Source organism: Schistocerca gregaria, chromosome 1, assembly GCF_023897955.1.
Source record: "Schistocerca gregaria isolate iqSchGreg1 chromosome 1, iqSchGreg1.2, whole genome shotgun sequence".
Taxonomy (NCBI): domain Eukaryota; kingdom Metazoa; phylum Arthropoda; class Insecta; order Orthoptera; family Acrididae; genus Schistocerca; species Schistocerca gregaria.
The window spans coordinates 242,030,741-242,048,851 of NC_064920.1; the positions used below are offsets into that span (position 1 = coordinate 242,030,741).

Sequence of the window (18,111 nt, forward strand, 5' to 3'; positions counted from 1 at the left end):
AGGGATAGCTAATTGCTCACTTAAAGAAGATGCTCTCACAGCTCTAATCTAGCAACTCCTTCAGAGATATTTCCTTGTAGGGGTGTTATGGTGCACAAAATGGGCTTTGGGGTTCCACCTCTACCTACCAAAGGGATGAGTTCTTGAGAGCCTCATTTTATCAGAAGGTGCCTGTTATTTGAACAGATGTTGAACCTGTTTCAGCTGAGCTAGAGGGTTTGTTTCTGCCCACCTTCCAACCATTGACCTTTCAGTTTGTTCACCCGCTCTTGCAGATATTGATGAATGGGAGGTGGACACCTATCTTCACTGTACTTACCACTTCTCAAACTGGACACACTTTCCCAAGGTTATGGAAGCAGCAGCTGAAATGGATGCAGAGCTTTATACAGAGATCTTGATGGAGAGGATCAGATACGTGCTGTAGGAGGAGCAAGAAGCAGCTGGGCTAACAATGTAGAATATAGTATTAAAGGGTACCTGGAGGAAATAGGAGCAGCAACAGCATACAATCACGAAGAGTTTGTGGAGGTTTTGCAGTGCCATGGCCAGCTCTTGAAGAGCTGAGTGGATTGCTTTGGACTGAAACAAAGTCTCACATCTGTGCAGTGCTTGTTGTCACAGTTGGAAGATGGCCTTCATCTGAATAGTGGGGAAAGGAAAGATTAGCTGAGCATCTTGCAGTAAGTGTAAGGGGATTACGAGCACACAAGACAAAAGCCCTGTGATTATTAGATTCAGAGGGGGACTGGAGTCGGAGACGGTACATCTTTTAGGTTAGACAGACAATATTGAAAGAAATTAGAACTGTACATGGTTATAATACATGTAACAGTTTCGAGAAAAATCAAATTTATTTCTTTTATCAAAAACTTAAGTGGCTGCAAAAGAAGGTTGGTGAATTTCTTGTTCACCTTGAAGTCATGGATAATTCTGAAGTACAGATGATTTGTGTGCCTCGGAACGCCATTTAACTACAGGGATGGAAAAGTCAAATATCAAGTGTTATAGATTAGCATAATTTTTGCATAGAGTTAACATGGAAAAAGGATGAATTGCAAGATTTATGAAAGTTGTTCATAAAATAAAATAAAAATTGAAACAAATAGTTCTGTGTAGATCACATCCTACGAGCATGTGCTTGTGAGTTGTTACTGCAGAATACTTCCCTGGTCATTATAAAAGTCTGCATAACCCCTCTAGAAAACTGCCAGCAATTTATAAGAAAACTAGATGCATTATTGTGCTGCCTGTCAGACAGGAAGAAACAATAGCAAATGGAGATTTTCATGTAGATTTCCGAAGGGATATGATCAGGAAAAAAACTAGAATCAGTAATTTGACATTTCAATCAAATTTCCGTACTCAATTTTCCAACTTGGATAGGACTACACTCACTGATAATATTTTTATTAACAGTGCTTAGGCTGAAACAATTAATGTGTACCCAATAGTTAATAGAGTAAGTTATCATGATGAATGATTAATGGAAATAAACAATATAACTCCTCACTACTGTAGGCAGGTTCACATAAAACAATTGACTAGTTAATAATAACATAATAGAACATATTAAGAGTAACTTAAAACAGTAGAGGTGGTATAGGTATAGGATCAGGTATGTATAGAATGAGATGCTAATGTCGATTTCAACTTATCCCATAGAAAATTAGTCTCAGTATCTGAAAGTTGCTTTTCTAAAAAATTATCTAGAAGATTCATTAAAATACAAGTAAACTGTGCGTAACTGAAGGAGTTAAAAGCTCACTTGCGGAGAAGAGGGAAAATCATATAAAGGCCAGAATAAGTCAAGACCCAACATTACATGCATACTACAAAAAATATAGTTATATTTTAAGGAAGGTAATTTATGTCAAGAAGTGCAAACGTCCTAACAGAAATTAATAACATAAACAATAAGATAAAAACTAGGCCTCTGTGAAATATTGTAATATGGGAGACAGGACTGCCAGTCAGTGTACAGGGTACATTATACTAAAACTAAATGACAATGTTGTGTATGATAATTCACAAGTTGTGAGTATTTTTTACAGTCACTTTCTAAATGTAACAGCAAAAATAGAATTAAAAAGTTTACTTCAAGAAGCAAGAGAATATATTAAAAATATCATTCCACAAAACTTTAAGTAACTAGAAGTATCACCAGTGTCCTTTGCTGAAATTAATAAATTTGTTAAAAATCTAAAAAACAAAAGCTCATATGTTGTTGGTGGAGTATCAAACAGAATTCTGAAAAGTTATTATTACTTAATATGTAATGTCCTTAGTGATTATGTAACGCATCTCAGACACAGCTTTTTTTCCAAGTAGATTGAAATATGCTATTTTTGAACTGTGTCATAAGAAATATGATAAAAAAAAGAGTTAAATAGTTATTGTCTGATTTCTTTACTTACATCTTTCAAAAAAAATATTTGAAAAGGCAATGTACTCAAATAATTTTGATATGTACAATCTGCTAGGAGCCCCTCTCATACTAGCATCATGAGTGACCAACCCAGCAAAGCCCAAGGGGCATACATGCAGATGACAGCCAGAGGACCTCACACATGTGCTGGGCTGATAGGCGGCAGTGTGAGTGCCAACATAGGTCACTGGCTCTGTGAACCTGATTGCTTCTGTGGGGTTATATGGCCACAAATTGATCCGGCTGTATCCCGGCACAGCCAGGGTAAATACGCCAGCACTACACTGCACCAGCCAGTTTGTTTCTTTGAGTTGACGGCCAGTTTTATGCTCGGATCCAGTTCTAGGCAACTGCCTTCACTGCAAGCATCCATATGTTTGCTACAATGGGAGCCTCAAACATTCTCAGTTTAGACCTTTTCAACACCTTGGGTTTGGAATTCCATGACTCTGCTAATAGTATCCAGCCATCTATGTCTTACAACACATCAACCCAGCTGATGACAATCTGACATTCTTGCTCTACTGATACGAGATCTATATCTCTTCACACTTACCAGACAGTAGCACAGCATACCGTGCTGTCCGTTATAACGTATGTTTATGTATACACATTACATAATCACATAATGTTACACCGTCCATGGCTTGTCTATCTTCAATTTCCCTCAGACTGCAAATGGAGCATGACCAGTTATTAGTGTGGTTTGTGTAGTACAGCGTTTGCAGAACAGTAGTAGTGTAGAAGAAGAAGAAGTGGGGCGAGGAGGGTACATTGGATCCATGGATTCAATATAGGAAGTGATAAAGTAGGTGAATTTTTTGTTCTTTTTGAGGAATTTAGGGACGATGGAGATAAGTTTTAATTATTTTGGGATGAGTTTATGAGCATTTGGTTACCTTCATGCATGAATGAAGAGTTCCATTTAATGCTGCTACTCATCCTTCACTTGAAGTATCCAGCTGTACAAATGTTGGCAAGTACATTAAAGTGAGTGGAAAAAACAGATAAAATTTTAAAAAAATTGGGCAGCAACACCTTCTATGACCATTCTCTGGATACCAATTAGCAGTTGCTGAAAGAGTGTTCTATTATCACCAGTCTGCAAATGGACCTGAAAGTATAACATGAAGTAAATGCACACAAGGGCAAATTTGTGCCAATAAGGTACAAGAAATAATGATGAATTGTTTTACGACACCTGAGGGCTCAGTAAAATGGCAATTATCTAATACTTAATATGCTACTGATTATAAGAAAAATTGTGTATTTAATGTAAAAAATAATGATTCATGTTTCCAGTAATCATCTCTGTCTATGTCACACATTTGTTCAAAACCTTCGATCTTGCAAACTTTGTTCCACGCATTTCTTGTTTGTATTCTTTCCATATAACTGCCCAAAGTCTTGGCCATCCTGAAGTAATATTGTAACAGTTTTGATATGAAATTTTGCCACAAGACAATAGAACTGTCCAGAACAGATTGAACCGCCAAACAAAGCAAAACACAACTGGGCGGGGCAGATTATAGTTACCAGGTATATGTGAAGCCCTCTACTCTCTTACTTCATCCACTACCTGCACCAGGTGTACCGCACAACTCCGACAGCAGGCCAACACAATGGGGACGACCGGCATTCCACAGCCTCGGCCCAACTGTCAGCTGTTGTTCACCTGTCCATGTCTTCTGTTGGTCTTGTACGAAAATTCCACTCACCTTTACAGCCAGTTAGCTGTATTGGTCGTTGCCTGCTAGATGGATATGAAGTAACCCTATGTCCAGCTTGTATTTATGAGGCTTATGCAACAAATAGGAATCCATTTTTTCACGCATCAAATTCCACTGCAGTCTTCAGTCTAGAGGCCACATCCTGGTGACGCCTCAGGTAATCAACAATGACTCCATGTTGTGGCCGCAACTGGTGGTAGAAACTATTGGAGATCCTAATGATTTCCTTAACCAGAGCTATGATTGACTGAACAGTACTGTGGGCAGCATCTGGCCCAGAGGACTCGAAAGAATTAAATGGTCTGGCACAGCACAACACAGGTTGTTTTTCCACTATGACTGGGATGGTCCACTGACTCTCAGGGACTGCAATCAAAATGCCCTCATCTTGCAGGCATTGGAGTTTTTTGCTGTGCTTCTTGGAAGTGTGCAATGTTCCTTTTGCAGACTGGGTAAGCTAAAGAACTCCAATGCCTGCAAGATAAGAGCATTTTGATTGCAATCACTGAAAGTCGGGCCATCCCAGTCATAGTGGAAAAAACAACCTGCGTTGTGCTGTGCCAGACCATTTCATTCTTTCGAGTCCTCTGGGCCAGATACTGCCCACATTAGTGTTTTGTCAATCAGAGCTCTGGTGAAGGAAATCATTAGAATCTCCAACACTGTGCTACCGCCAGTTGCGGCCACAACATGGAGCCATTGTTGATTACCTGAGGCATCATCCAGATGTGGCCTCTAGACTGAAGACGGCAGTGAACTTTGATGTTGGCTGTCACCATTACTGTGTTCTAATTTTTCAACTCCAAAGTGAACATAGTAGACTTTAACTTTGTCATTTATTGGGGCCATCTGTCTGATTAAGGGCTTGGCCATCTGTCCAATTAAGGGCTTGTGGTGATCAAATGATAATCAAAACTTTACCACAAATGGTTCTTGTAAAAACTTGTTCCAGGAAGGAGTCTTTTGTTTATGTGTTCTTTAACAAACTTTTCTGTATTGTTTACCTGGGCTGTATTCTTATTGCAACTCCATGGGCACAGGGTCCATAGATACTCTCATTTAAGCAGAAACAATTTACTTAGCATGTGTAGCAATCAAGATTCCATTAGAGTTGCTCAACTGAGAGTGCTATTTTTACATTCACTCACAAAATATTACAAATCTTAAATAATAAAACATTGCCAGTTGGCAGTTTTGGTGATCTTTTCAAAGCCTTTGATTGTGGAAATCATATGGGGTACACTTTTAGAAAACCTCAAGTTTTGTGGAATTGATAGCTTTACTCGCAACTGTTTTGGACTGTACTTAATGAACAGAATGCAAAAAGTTGTGTTGAATGATTCAAACAGTGTTTTAGGGGTAGAGAATTTTAATGACTGAGGAGAAACCATAAAGGGAGAGTCACAGGGTTTTATTTGGGGTATGCTCCTACTCCTTATATATGTGAATGAGCTACCACACTACATTCTAGAAGCAGAATTGGTAATTTTTACCAACAATAATTGTTTTAACACAAACGGCAATGAAGAGAAAGCATCAGGAGAGATTTTTAATATGCATATTTCCATGTGGTAATGTCTTAAGGAATAATTTTGCTGGGACACTCTGAAAATGGACTCTCTTTAAATTTTGATAAACATTCTATATTCAGTTCTGTACAAGGAATGGTCATACCAACAATTGATGTAGCATGTGAACCAGAAGTCAAGAAATAAGGCAGAATGCTGTAAATTTTTGAGTGTATGCATTACTGAGCTTCTCAAACAATTAAGTTCACCTAATTTTGCCCTTCATAGTATGTCTACTCTTGGAAACAAGCGAATTTACCTAATGACATACTTTGCATATTCCCACTCAATAATGTGTTATGCAATAATTTTGTGGGTTATCTCATCACTTAGAAAGGAAGTATTAATAGCACAAAAGCAAGCCATAAGAATATGTGGCATTCACTCACAGATGTCTTGTATGAGTAGATACTTCTTCAAGGATACAAACTTTGTGAATGCACAGCATATATGTTTGCTAATGAAATTAATAATGAATAATCCATCACAATTTGAGAAGAACAGTGATGTCCATACCTACAACACTAGAGGGGAGAACGAGCTTTATTACCCATTACTAAAGCTATTGGTGACTCAAACGAGTTCAGCATGCATCAACAAAAGTTTTTGACAATCCGCCCAATAATGTAAAACGTCTGATAGGCAGCAAAGCAAGTTTTAAATCTGACTTAAAATCATCTCTCCTGGACTACTACTTCTATTCCATGGACAAATTTCTATGTAGAAATTATCAACTTTGTTTTTAAGCATATTTGCATGAGTAGAACTAAAAAATAATTTTCACATTAATCACTTATCATTTATACATGTCCTAGAAACTGATTAATTCCATATTATTTTGATAAAAGAATTGTTCAAATGATCTATACAACATATAATTAACAAACAGTGCATTGTATGTTTAACCCAGCATGGTTTGAATATAGTAACAATGTCAATAATGGGATGGATTACATTAAAGATATGATCCACCACACCACTGAAGCTTCCATACCAAAGACCTGCTACCGGATAGAACAACAAATGTCACTGTAATCAGTGACAGGTGGGGGGGTTGTCAGGTTACAGTTTTTTTTAGATTAGATTATGTTTACTTTCATTCTTATTGATCCATAGTGAGGAGGCCCTCCAGGACGCAAAACATGTCAGAAAAACAATAATACATGACAAATATTTGCAATTGAAATAAATAAGCTGATATACCTTCCACAGGTCCCAAGTGGAATGATCATCATTTTTTTAATCAACACTATCTGACAGAATCATTTTACAAACACTCAGTTACTAAGATCGCATTAATGCACTAAATTTAAAATAAAAAAAATATGTATACAGTAATAAACATTTAATAGAACTACTACAATACCTATTTACAATGAACACATTACTTCACTGAAGCCGGCCGCGATGGCCGAGCGGTTCTAGGTGCGACTGCTATGGTCACAGGTTCGAATCCTCCCTCCGGCATGGATAGTTGTGATGTCCTTAGGTTAGTTAGGTTTAAGTAGTACCAAGTTCTAGGGGACTGATGATCTCAGATGTTAAGTCCCATAGTGCTCAGAGCCATGTGAACCATTTTGAACTGTACTGAAATGGTGTAGAAGTTGTATTGTACTTACACATCAGTTGGTTCTACTGAGAAATTCATCAATGGAGTAGAAGGAATTGGCCACCAGTAAATCCTTTAGGCTTCTCTTACACTGAATTTCATTGGTTGTTTAAGCTTTTTATGGCTGCTGGCAAGTTATTGAAAAGGTGTGTTCCTGAATAATGCGCACCTTCTGTACAAGAGTAAGTGACTTTAAATCCTTGTGAAGATTATTCTTATTTCTAGTATTGATTCCATGAATTGAGCTTTTGGTTTGAAAAAGTGATCTATTTTTAATGACAAATTTCATTAAGGAATAAATATATTGGAAAGCAGTAGTTAGTATCCCTAGTTCCCTAAATAGGCCTCTGCAGAATGCTCTTGAGTTTACACCGCATATAACTCTTATTCCACGCTTTTGTGCCAGAAAAACTTTAGCTTGGCTTGGTGAACAACCCACCAAAAAATCCCATATGACATTATGGAGTGAAAGTAAACATAGTATGCCAGCTTCTTCATTTTTATATTCCCTATGTCTGACACAATTCACATTGCAAATAGAGATTTGTTAAGATGCTTCAGCAGTTCTGTGTTGTGCTCCTCCCAGTTGAATTTATCATCAAGCTGTACCCAAGAATTTAACACTGTCCACTACTTCTATCTGCTTGTCATCATATGTTAGGCATATACTCGTGGGACACCCCTTACAAGTTCTGAACTGCATGTAGTGTGTTTTTTCAAAGTTTAGTGACAAAGAATTAGCTAGGAACCAGTGATTAATGTCCACAAATATTTTATTAGCTGATCTTTTTAAGACTATACTTGATTTGTCATTTATTGCAAAATTTGTATCATTGGCATACAAAACAAATTTGGCATCTGGTAATGTTACTGATGAAAGGTAATTGATATACACAGGAAAAAGTAAAGGCCCTAAGATGGAACCTTGTGAAACCCCACATGTAATTAGTTCTCAGTTGGATGATGCCTGATAGCTTAATGCATGTCTTTTTCCTAATAATACCCTTTGTTTCCTGCCAGAGATCTAAGATTTGAACCATTTTGCAGCATTTCCTGTTACACCATAAAATTCTAATTTACTTAAAAGGCTATTGTGATTTACGCAGTCCAAACTATCTGTAGTGAACTTTGTGGCCTTTGAGTTGTGGGGGTAGAGGCTTGTTCATGCAGGGAAGAGCCCAGTGAAGTGTTCTCTGATTGCAGAAGATTTTATGACACTGCGCCTTTCGCAGTCTTGCAATCACAATCAAAATAGGCACTCAGAAACAGATTTTTCATTGTGTACAAATAAAATGATGTCTGTCCATTGCAGTTGTGTGTGTCTTAATTTTACAGCACCAAAACTATTACCACAGTTTATCAGTTTAATATTTCAGTGTAGTTTCTAAGTCTCATTTTTGATGTAAGGATAACATGGTTACCATAATAGCGGAGTCCTAAAATAAAAACTCTGGAAGTATTAGACATCTTAAATTGCCTCTGTGGGAGGGTTGGAGTCCAGATAGCTTTCTTTCTACTACATTTTACAGATTGTTTGTTTAGTTCCAACTAGGCTATGGGTGCACCATCTCTGGGTCTGCATGAACTTCCTTACTGTAGAAGAATGCCATGCAATGATCAAACTAGCAAAAGGGTTTTTGGGACAATCTGTAGCAGTGACATCTACACCAAAGCTAGTGAGTCACATAGAACCATCTGACAATATTTTCAGTATGCACTATGGCTTCAAAGTTATGTTGCCCACTATCAGTACTCAACTACTAATGAGCAACAAAGTTGAAACAATTTATAGTAAAAAACAATACAGCAATCATTAAGATATTTCTACAATGTTAAAGCAGCTAACCATTTTTCCTGATTCCAGTGCTGCAATCCTAGTCTCTGACTGTTTCTTTTCCCGTGACCAACCTGTGGTATAGATTTGGTTGCCAACTCTCTGAATTAGACCTCTCCTAAATTTTTCAGTAATGTTGGGAAACTTCCCCAGTGTGTTCACATTCCACCCACTGTGCAGTTCTGTCTGAATCAGCTGTTGTTCACAAAATCGAACATGACAGCCAATCTTTTGTGGGAGAAGGGGAGGGGAATTGTCATATATCCATACAGTTGCAGCCCTCTGGCAGCTCAGGACGTGCACGGTTGGTGCCAGAGCTGGAAACTCCCCATACGTGCCAAGGAGTATATGCCTGCAGAGTTAGGAGCACAAGGGCTCTTGGGCAACAGTTAAACAGTTACCATGCCACACAGTTGTTTCTGTGGCTAGGTGCCCCACATGGTAAAATCCCTGAACGGAGAGTGTGGTACCATTGCAGATGATCTGCAGTGAAAACGACCAGACTTTCTCACACTGGTAACTGTAAGACCAAAATATTCTCACCAGACAGAATAGAGTGTATCAATGCACAAAAGTATGACACACAGACTTTCTGTTCCATGACCAGACCATGCGAGAAAAGTAGATTTGAAAGAAATGGTAAGAAATATCCCCCTAAGCACCTAGTCTGTACCTGAACTGATGCTGAATTCTTTTTGGACACAAAATTGTAATTTTTTCTTCAGCATTTTTGAAAAACGTTTGGGGAAGTAACTTGTATTAACAAAATATGATGGTGTTCATTCCTAATCATTGACTCGCAGGCAGTGCTCTCCTGTGAAAAACAGTGTCATCTCCATCCTGATCATTCATCACAAATGTCTCACCATAATCCAGTGTGTTTATTTTCCATCACAACTTCACATTACAGACAAGAGAACTGTATTAAAACCTGGAACAACGAAGTACCGTTCGTGTCCACCATACTCAATTTGTACATGAAATGTATTCACAGTTACAAATGTGAACAACCATCAGCTGTATAAGGCAATGTTGACAGTGAAAATTGTTGTGTAGTATCGGTTGTGAATAAATAGTTACCACTATTTAAGTTCCAACACTCTTCCACGTTAGTGGTGGGATGCATGGAGTGTTCTGCTGCAGTAGCCATCTACATCCACAGATGAGTCAATTTGTGCAGTGTGAAGACATATGCCCATGATGCAAATACTTAAAAGGGAGGGAGTGCAACTTTACCTTACCGCAGCATACCTTTACCTTTTCAGATAGTATGTCCCTCTTGAAAGCCAAAATACAAGCGTCAGTATACACTCTGATTCCTTTTGGTCCAAACTGACTATGATATTGCAGGGCCTGTGTTGTTACAAATAAGATTACAATGTTCCTTTGGACTTGTAAGGATGTCTGAAGGAACATCATATCACTCTTCTTAACAACACAGTGAATACAATATCATATTTATCCATGGATACTAGGCAGCAAATTTCAATTAACATCATATCACTCTTCTTAACAACACAGTCAATACAATATCATATTTATCCATGGATACTAGGCAGCAAATTTCAATTAAAATGTCTTCCATTGTAAGGGAATTATGTGAAGTGTGTACAAGATCAGGTTGTGAGACAAGAACAACGACATATTGAAGTTTGGGTCTGGCCATTGGTTGTGCATGCCAAAGTGGTTAAGGTGATCACCTGCCAAAGTGGTTAAGGTGATCACCTATGTAAGGTGGAAAATCTAGGTTGAAGTCCCGGTCCATTCAATCCTGCTGAGCTACATGGAAACCACTGCAAAAGTGATCTTTTACTGATTGGCATGTCTCTCCCATGCCATTACCAGAATGAACGCCCGTCACAATGGGTCCTTAAGAAAGCTGATTACCTTTCTTCCAACTGATGCCACTTCACTGGAGAATGTGGATAACATAACACAGGATACAATTACTACAGTATTAAAAGCAGCACAGTTAGTGATCCCAGTTCCTTGGGAATACTTCATTGGAAACCAGTCCCATAATGGACACAGGCTGAATGAGAGGTGTAGTGGTTGGCACACTGGACTCACATTCAGGAGGATGATGGTTCAAATATGTGTCCAGTCATCCAGATTTAGGTTTTCCACAATCTCCCTAAAGAGCTCCAGATGAATATGCGATGTTTTCTTAGGAAAGCTGTGGCAGATTTCCTTCTCCATCCTTGACACATTCTGCTCCTGTGGTCTGTCTCTAATGACCTTGGAATCATCAGGATATGAAACCCTCATCTTCCTTCGTTGATAATGGACACAATAAATCACCAAGGCAATCAAAGATCACAAGTTGCATTTGAACAATGTAGGTGGTACCTGCCAATTAAAAACATTACCTTTTAAAAGGTGTAATGCCTGGGTGCACTATCTCATAAAACACAAGAAGAAATGTTGAGAAAGTTATGTCCGTACCATACAGATCCATGCTCCTTCTTCACAGGTATTGGCTAATTAGTGTATTCCTGTTATCCTTTTACATGGCAGTGTTCATACTGACCCAGTTGTTATTGTGGAACATTTTGCTGTACACTTCACTCAATCGCCTGTGTCTCACAGCCATGAAACCATCTCCTGTCCCCACAAAATCTGCCATGAGGATAACAACCTGCCCTTCTTTACACAATGTTTGAAACCATGTAATGTTCCTTTTAGTGACTGGAAATTCCTCAGTGCTCCGGTTCTTGGACATGAGAAGGGGATGGGCACTTGATAGAAAGCTCAGTTAAATGCTACAAGGTATGTTCTTTGATTACCAACACCGCATTTGTGTAGTGTCTTATCATATCTAATGTGAGGATGAGTTCCTTACATAATTCAAGTAAAGCTCAATTGTCCCAGTCTTGAAACAGGGTAAAAATGCATATGTGGTCCATCAGCTGTACGAGTGTTCTGTGAAAGTTAGATCAGTGAATGGTGCATTGGTGGATGGGTTGCTCTCTTGAAATAAGACTTCTTTTGTTTACATCTACGTCCATAGTCTGCAAACCCCTAAACAGTGTGTGGCAGAGGGTATCATGCGTCACTAGTAGTAATTTTCTTTTCTCTTCCACTCACAAACAGAGTGAGAGAAAAATGACTATCTGTAAGTCTCCGTGTGAGCCCTAATTTCTCTTATCTTTGTGGTCCTTGCATAAAATGTACATAGGCTGCAGTAGAATCGGTCTGCAGTCAGCCTCAAATGCCAGTTCTCTAATTTTCTGCAATAGTGCATCACAAAACAAGTATCGTCTTCTCTCTCTGGAGATTTCCATTTGATTCCACAAAGCATCTCCGTGGTACTTGCATGATGATTGAACCTGCTGGTAACAAATGTAGTAGCATGCCTCTGAATTGCTTTGATTTCCTCCTTTAATATAACCTGGTTGGGATCCAAACATGTGAGGGATATTCAAGAGTGGATCACACTAGCATTCTGTACTCAGTCTGCTTTATAAATGAGCTACACTATTCCAAAATTCTCTAAATAAAATGAAGTCACCCATTCGCCTTCCATACTACCAACCTAATGTGCTCATTCCGTACCATATTGTTTTGCGACATTATACTTAGATATTTGATTGACGTGACGTCAGTCAGCACACTTCGAATGCTGTATTCAAACATTACAGGATTGTTTTTTCCCTACTCATGCACATTAACTTACATTTTTCTACATTTAGAGCAAGCTGCCATCCATCACAGCAGTTATAAATAACACCACCATGTACATCACAGTGTCATCAGCAAACAGTTGTAAATTATTGCTCACCATGTCCATTAGATCATTTATGTATGAAGAGAAAAAGAGTAGTCCTATCATACTTCCATGGGACACTCCTGATGATACCCTTGTCTCTGATGAACAATCGCCACAGAGGACAGTGTAGTGGATTCCATTACTTAAAAAGTCTTCGAGACACACACACACATCTGGAAATATAATCCTTATGCTCTGTGCTTTGTCAACAGTCTGCCGTGGGGCACTGTGTCAAACACTTTCTGGAAATATAGGAATATGCCTGTTGCCCTCCATCCTTGGTTTGTATGATAACATAAGAGAAAGGACAAGCCAAGTTTCACATGTGTAATGGTTTCTAAATCAATGCCGATTTGTGGACAGAAGCTTTTCTGTCTCAAGAAAATTTATTATATTCAAACTCAGAATGTATTCAAGATTTCTGCAGCAAACTTATGTTAAGAATACTGTTCTGTAATTAAGTGGGTCTGTTGTTTTACCTTTTTTAAATGCAGGAGTCACCTGTGCTTTTTTCCAGTCACTTGGGACTTTAGGGTTTGTGAGAGATTTGCGATAAGCTAAGTGATGGGCTAATGCTGCAGAGTCTTTCTGTAACTGGATTCCATCTGGACCTGGTGACTTATGTGCTGTCAACTCTTTCAGTTGCTTCTCTATGCCATGGATGCCTGTTTGTACGTCCACCAAGCAGGAGCCTGTCCTGCAGTCAAACGACGGTATGTTTGTATGACTCTCCTGTGAGAATGATTTCTTAAATGTGAAATTTAAAACTTCAACTTTCCTTTTGCTGTCTTGTATTGCCACCTCAGAATGGTAGATGAGTAACTGAATAGAAACCTATGACCTGCTTAGTGATTTTATGTGTGACTAGAGTTTTCTTAGGTGCTCAGCAAGATCTTTCACTATGGAAGTTGTTATGTGCTTTGCACATTGATCACCTTACGGACACAAGGATTTCTACTAATTTTTGTGTGTCCACATTTGCGTGTTCTTTTTTGAATTGAAAGTGCAACAGTCTCTGCTTCCTTATCATTTTCCAAATTTGATCATTAAACCACAGAGGTTCTTTTCCATCTTTAATCCACTTGCTAGACATACAGATCCCCAAAGTGTGATTTACAATCAGTTTAAACTTTGCCCATAAATTCGCTATTTTCATCATATTGCAACTAAATGATACCTATTCATTATCTTAAATGGGATGCTAACAACCGTTTATCTGTATTTTCTAGCACAAATACTCTCATAGCCTTCTCAATGGATCTATTAACATTAATAATCATCGTTACTATCATGTTGTGGTCACTAGTCCTCCTCTCTATACTGACACTGTCGATAAGCTCAGGTCTATTTGTAGTTACAAGGAAGAAAGTATTTCCACTTCGTGTGGGTTCTCTTAACTAGTTCTTCAAGGCAATTTTCGGAAAACGTGTTCAAAAATACAAGACTGACTGTCCATATCACCTGTAGTGAATTCAGTGACATCATAGTCTATACTCGGTAGATTAAAACTGCCTCCAGCTAATACTGCATGATCTGTGTATTTCTGTCCAAAACACAGTCCAAATTTATGGAGACCTGCTCCATAACTGACCACTTAATTCTCTTAGAATCCATTAAAATCTTCCATCTGTTGCCAATACCTTATTACTCTCTTCTTTAATTTAAGAAACACGTGTGACATCTCATGTCATTATTATGTGCTTACCATGCTGTGTGAATAGTATTTCAGAGGCTGCTTCCGTATCTTTATCAGCCATATTCTCTGTCTCCAGTTGTTTTTGCATTTGCATCCTAGAGTACCCTCCATACACAAGAGACTGTTTTCAGTGAACAGTTTCACAGAAGCTGTCGGGTCTATGATCTCACCATCCGTGTAGGTCACTGACTTTTATATTCACACAGTTCTTCAACCATCTGTATTGTTAAATACCAACTATAGACTACATCTTGAATACCAGTTACCGGATGCTGTAAGGAAAGAGAAATCGGAAGCCTTGATCCACGGCTTCCAGTTTTCCATTGAGAAAACCATGCTATGCAGTTCTGTTGATGTAGATCTTAGTTCTTAGAGAATTTGTCATTCAAAATTCATCTATGCTGAATCTTCGAAGGTCAGTGATTTCAAAGGCTTCACACATTCTGTGGGTCTGTGACTTGAGCCTTCTACTTCCATTCGACCGTGACTGGATTTTTGGGGGTGGGGGCTGCCAGTTGTATGTGGAAGCTGATCTTCCACCACAAGGTAGGCTCCTTTCACCCTCTGGTTGTTATAAAATGGTGAACCTCACCCAACTTCTTGTATTTTACTACTTTTTATGGATGTAATCAGAAATCGGATTGCCAGACGAGATGTGGGTCTGATTTCTTCCAAGTTCATGACAGTTATCTCTACCTGACCACTATGTTGCAGAATCAGAAAATGCGTGAGTTAAACTATGAAGTTGTGCAACACAAATTTGATAAATTTCATGAACTGATCACATAAACAAATTTACCATCAAATTTTAAGTAATATGAATGGTGTCCTGCCATGGAACTAAAATAATCCTATACCTGAACAAGTTCAATACTGTATACATGGATTAAATCAGGCCATATTGAGGGAATTAGGTTAGGGAATAAGACACCAAAAGTAGAAGATGGGATTTGCTATTTGTGCAGCAAATAACTAATGATGGTCGTAGCAGGAAGGATACAAAATGTGGACTGGCTATAGCAGGAAAAATGTTTTTGAAAATGAGAAATTTGTTTATATCAGATATAAATTTAAGTGAGCGAAGGCCTTTCTAGAGGTTGTGTGGAGTATAGCCTTGTATGGAAGTGAACCATGGACAATAAACATTTCAGACAAGAAGATAATAGAAGCTTTTGTTCAGACAAGATGACGATAGAAGCTTTTGAAATGTGTTGATACAAAACAATACTGAAAATTAGGTGGCTGGATCAAATAATTGAGGAGGAGGTACTGAAACAAATTGGGGAGAAAAGAAATTGAACACAATTTCAGTAAAAGAATGGATCAGTTGAATAGGACATATGCCAAGATATCAAGGAATCATCAGTTTGGTAATGGAGGGAATTGTTGGTGGTAAAAATTGTACAGGGAGACCAAGACTTTGCTGCAGTATTGAGCCTCAAATGGATGCAGGTTGCAGTCTTTATGCAGAGATGAAGAGACTTGCACAGGATAGATTAGCATGGAGGCTGCATCAAATCAGTCTTTGAATTAAAGAAGAAGATAATGACAACAACAGCAGCAGCAGTAGCAGTAGCGTGATAAGTCCTGGGAAGTGGAAAGGGGAGGGGGGGAACTCAGAGTATTATCGTCTGGTACCATCTCCCTGACCTCGCTGTATCTCATTACTTTTGGTGGTTATTTTTCCTTCATTTTACTTCTTCACCTGATTTCTTTGCATCAGATGATACCACAACAGATGAAATTGGTTGTCCGCTATTTCCCCCTAATGGAATCCTGTAGGCTATGATTATATGAGCCAACAGAATTTTACTTTTTTACTGTAACTGGCATGACAACGGCTAATCTTTGTGTTTTTTGGTGTGTTGATAATGAAAATGTTAATGAAAATGCAAGATCAGTTCTCGTTTTGAAGTTTATTAACTTTACGTTATTGTGTCTGTAGGCGTATGCATGAATTTAGCTTGGTGTTATCCCATGGAGGAAGGTCACTCAAGGCACAACTGTTTTGCCTGGCATTTGTAGCTTTCTGCAGTTGATTCTCAAGTTAGTGTCCAGCAGTAATAGGCTAACATTGATGGATTCCACTTTCCCTTGAATCTCATTTCCGTGTCTGAAATTTGCTGGTGGAAGTGTTCTCTGTGTTTATCAGAAAGAAGTCCAAGTGGAACTCTAGGAAATCTAACTTAAAAGACATGTTTGCACCCCAGTCTGTTGTAGAAGTGCAGATAAGTTGCAAAAGATAGTTTTCTCCCCTCTTGTTTCTTAGAAAGTTTATTAACAAAGGCATCACAAGCTAAGTTTTCATCACTTGCTAGGATTGTGTTGAAAAGCTCATCTTTGTACAGTTTCCATATGTAGGAACCCATGAAAATCCCCTCTTTTATTTTCTCCTCACAAAGATTTGGAAATTTCTCATGCAAATAGAGAAATGCTTCCCCATTTTGTCCTTGGATTTAACAAAGTTTTTCATTAGGCCTAATTTTATATGAAGAGCAGAGGGAAATGTGCTCTAGGATTCAACGAGCGCTTCACACATAAAATAGTGAGATCCTGGTTCAAGTGATTGACTCTAAGCCAGTCTTTCTCCTTTAATTAACTGCTTTAGTGCGGCTATCCCAGAGGCACAAGAAACAACAGGATTTGGTGTAGCTGTGTTGGAGCCCAAGTAATATGCCTATGATTTTCAGGTCCCTGGAAATCTGCCATTTAAACTTCTCATACTTCACTCACAATAACAATTGTTTCAGTTTATCATATGTTTCTTTCACAATAAGGTGCATACCTAGTTGGAATCAATGATAACATTTTGCCATTGTGCAGTAGCACACACTTGAGACTTAGTTTGGAGGAGTCAATTAACAACCTCCACTGTATACTTTTATAGTCAGTGCCCATAGCTGCCATTAGTCTGTACATCACTACAAAATACCAAGTTATTTTCACTTTCAAAAAATGGAAGGAGTGGCATATGGTGGGTACAGAACACAGTCACATTTACTGTCTTCATCCACTGTTGTACTCTTCTCAGTTTAGCATTACCTTTCGGTAATTCCAGATTTTTTACTAGGCCATTAACTACTCACTATGTTATTTTGTGAACCTTTGTACACTCATCGTTACAAACAAAATCGGAATTTCTGAAAGAACACTGTTTTGACGGTGATGGTGTAGCACTAGTTTCATTACTGCTCTCAGCACTATCACAATAAGGTAAGACAGGAATAGGCGATCTGTCTCTGCGAGGCCCTGGTCGCATGGCCAACAGTATGTTAGTATATGTCAAGGGAGACTTATCTTGGGAGTACCATAGCATAGCCCATGGAGGATTTATTACAATTCAACCACTAATGAAGACACGAGACGCAAGACATGCAACAGACATGGGGAGCCCAGGGCTTGTCCTGGTCCCAGATTTTGCTGCCAAAGTACAGTCTGTATGCCCTCCTAATATATGGCATAATTGTCTACTTTACG

General features: G+C 38.5%; 1 protein-coding gene across 2 annotated transcripts in view; it reads left to right on the forward strand.

The window, feature by feature from the left end:
* LOC126338961 (zinc finger protein 16) overlaps positions 1–18,111 on the forward strand; it is a 112,592-nt gene that overhangs the window by 13,124 nt on the left and 81,357 nt on the right. Inside the window, exon 1 of one of the 2 annotated variants that reach the window (XM_050001592.1) lies at positions 13,578–13,651. The exons of the other annotated variant lie outside the window; for it this stretch is intronic. The gene's annotated coding sequence lies outside the window, so the exon portion shown is untranslated. Of the gene's footprint in view, positions 1–13,577; positions 13,652–18,111 lie in introns of those variants that run through there. 2 annotated transcript variants of the gene reach the window in all.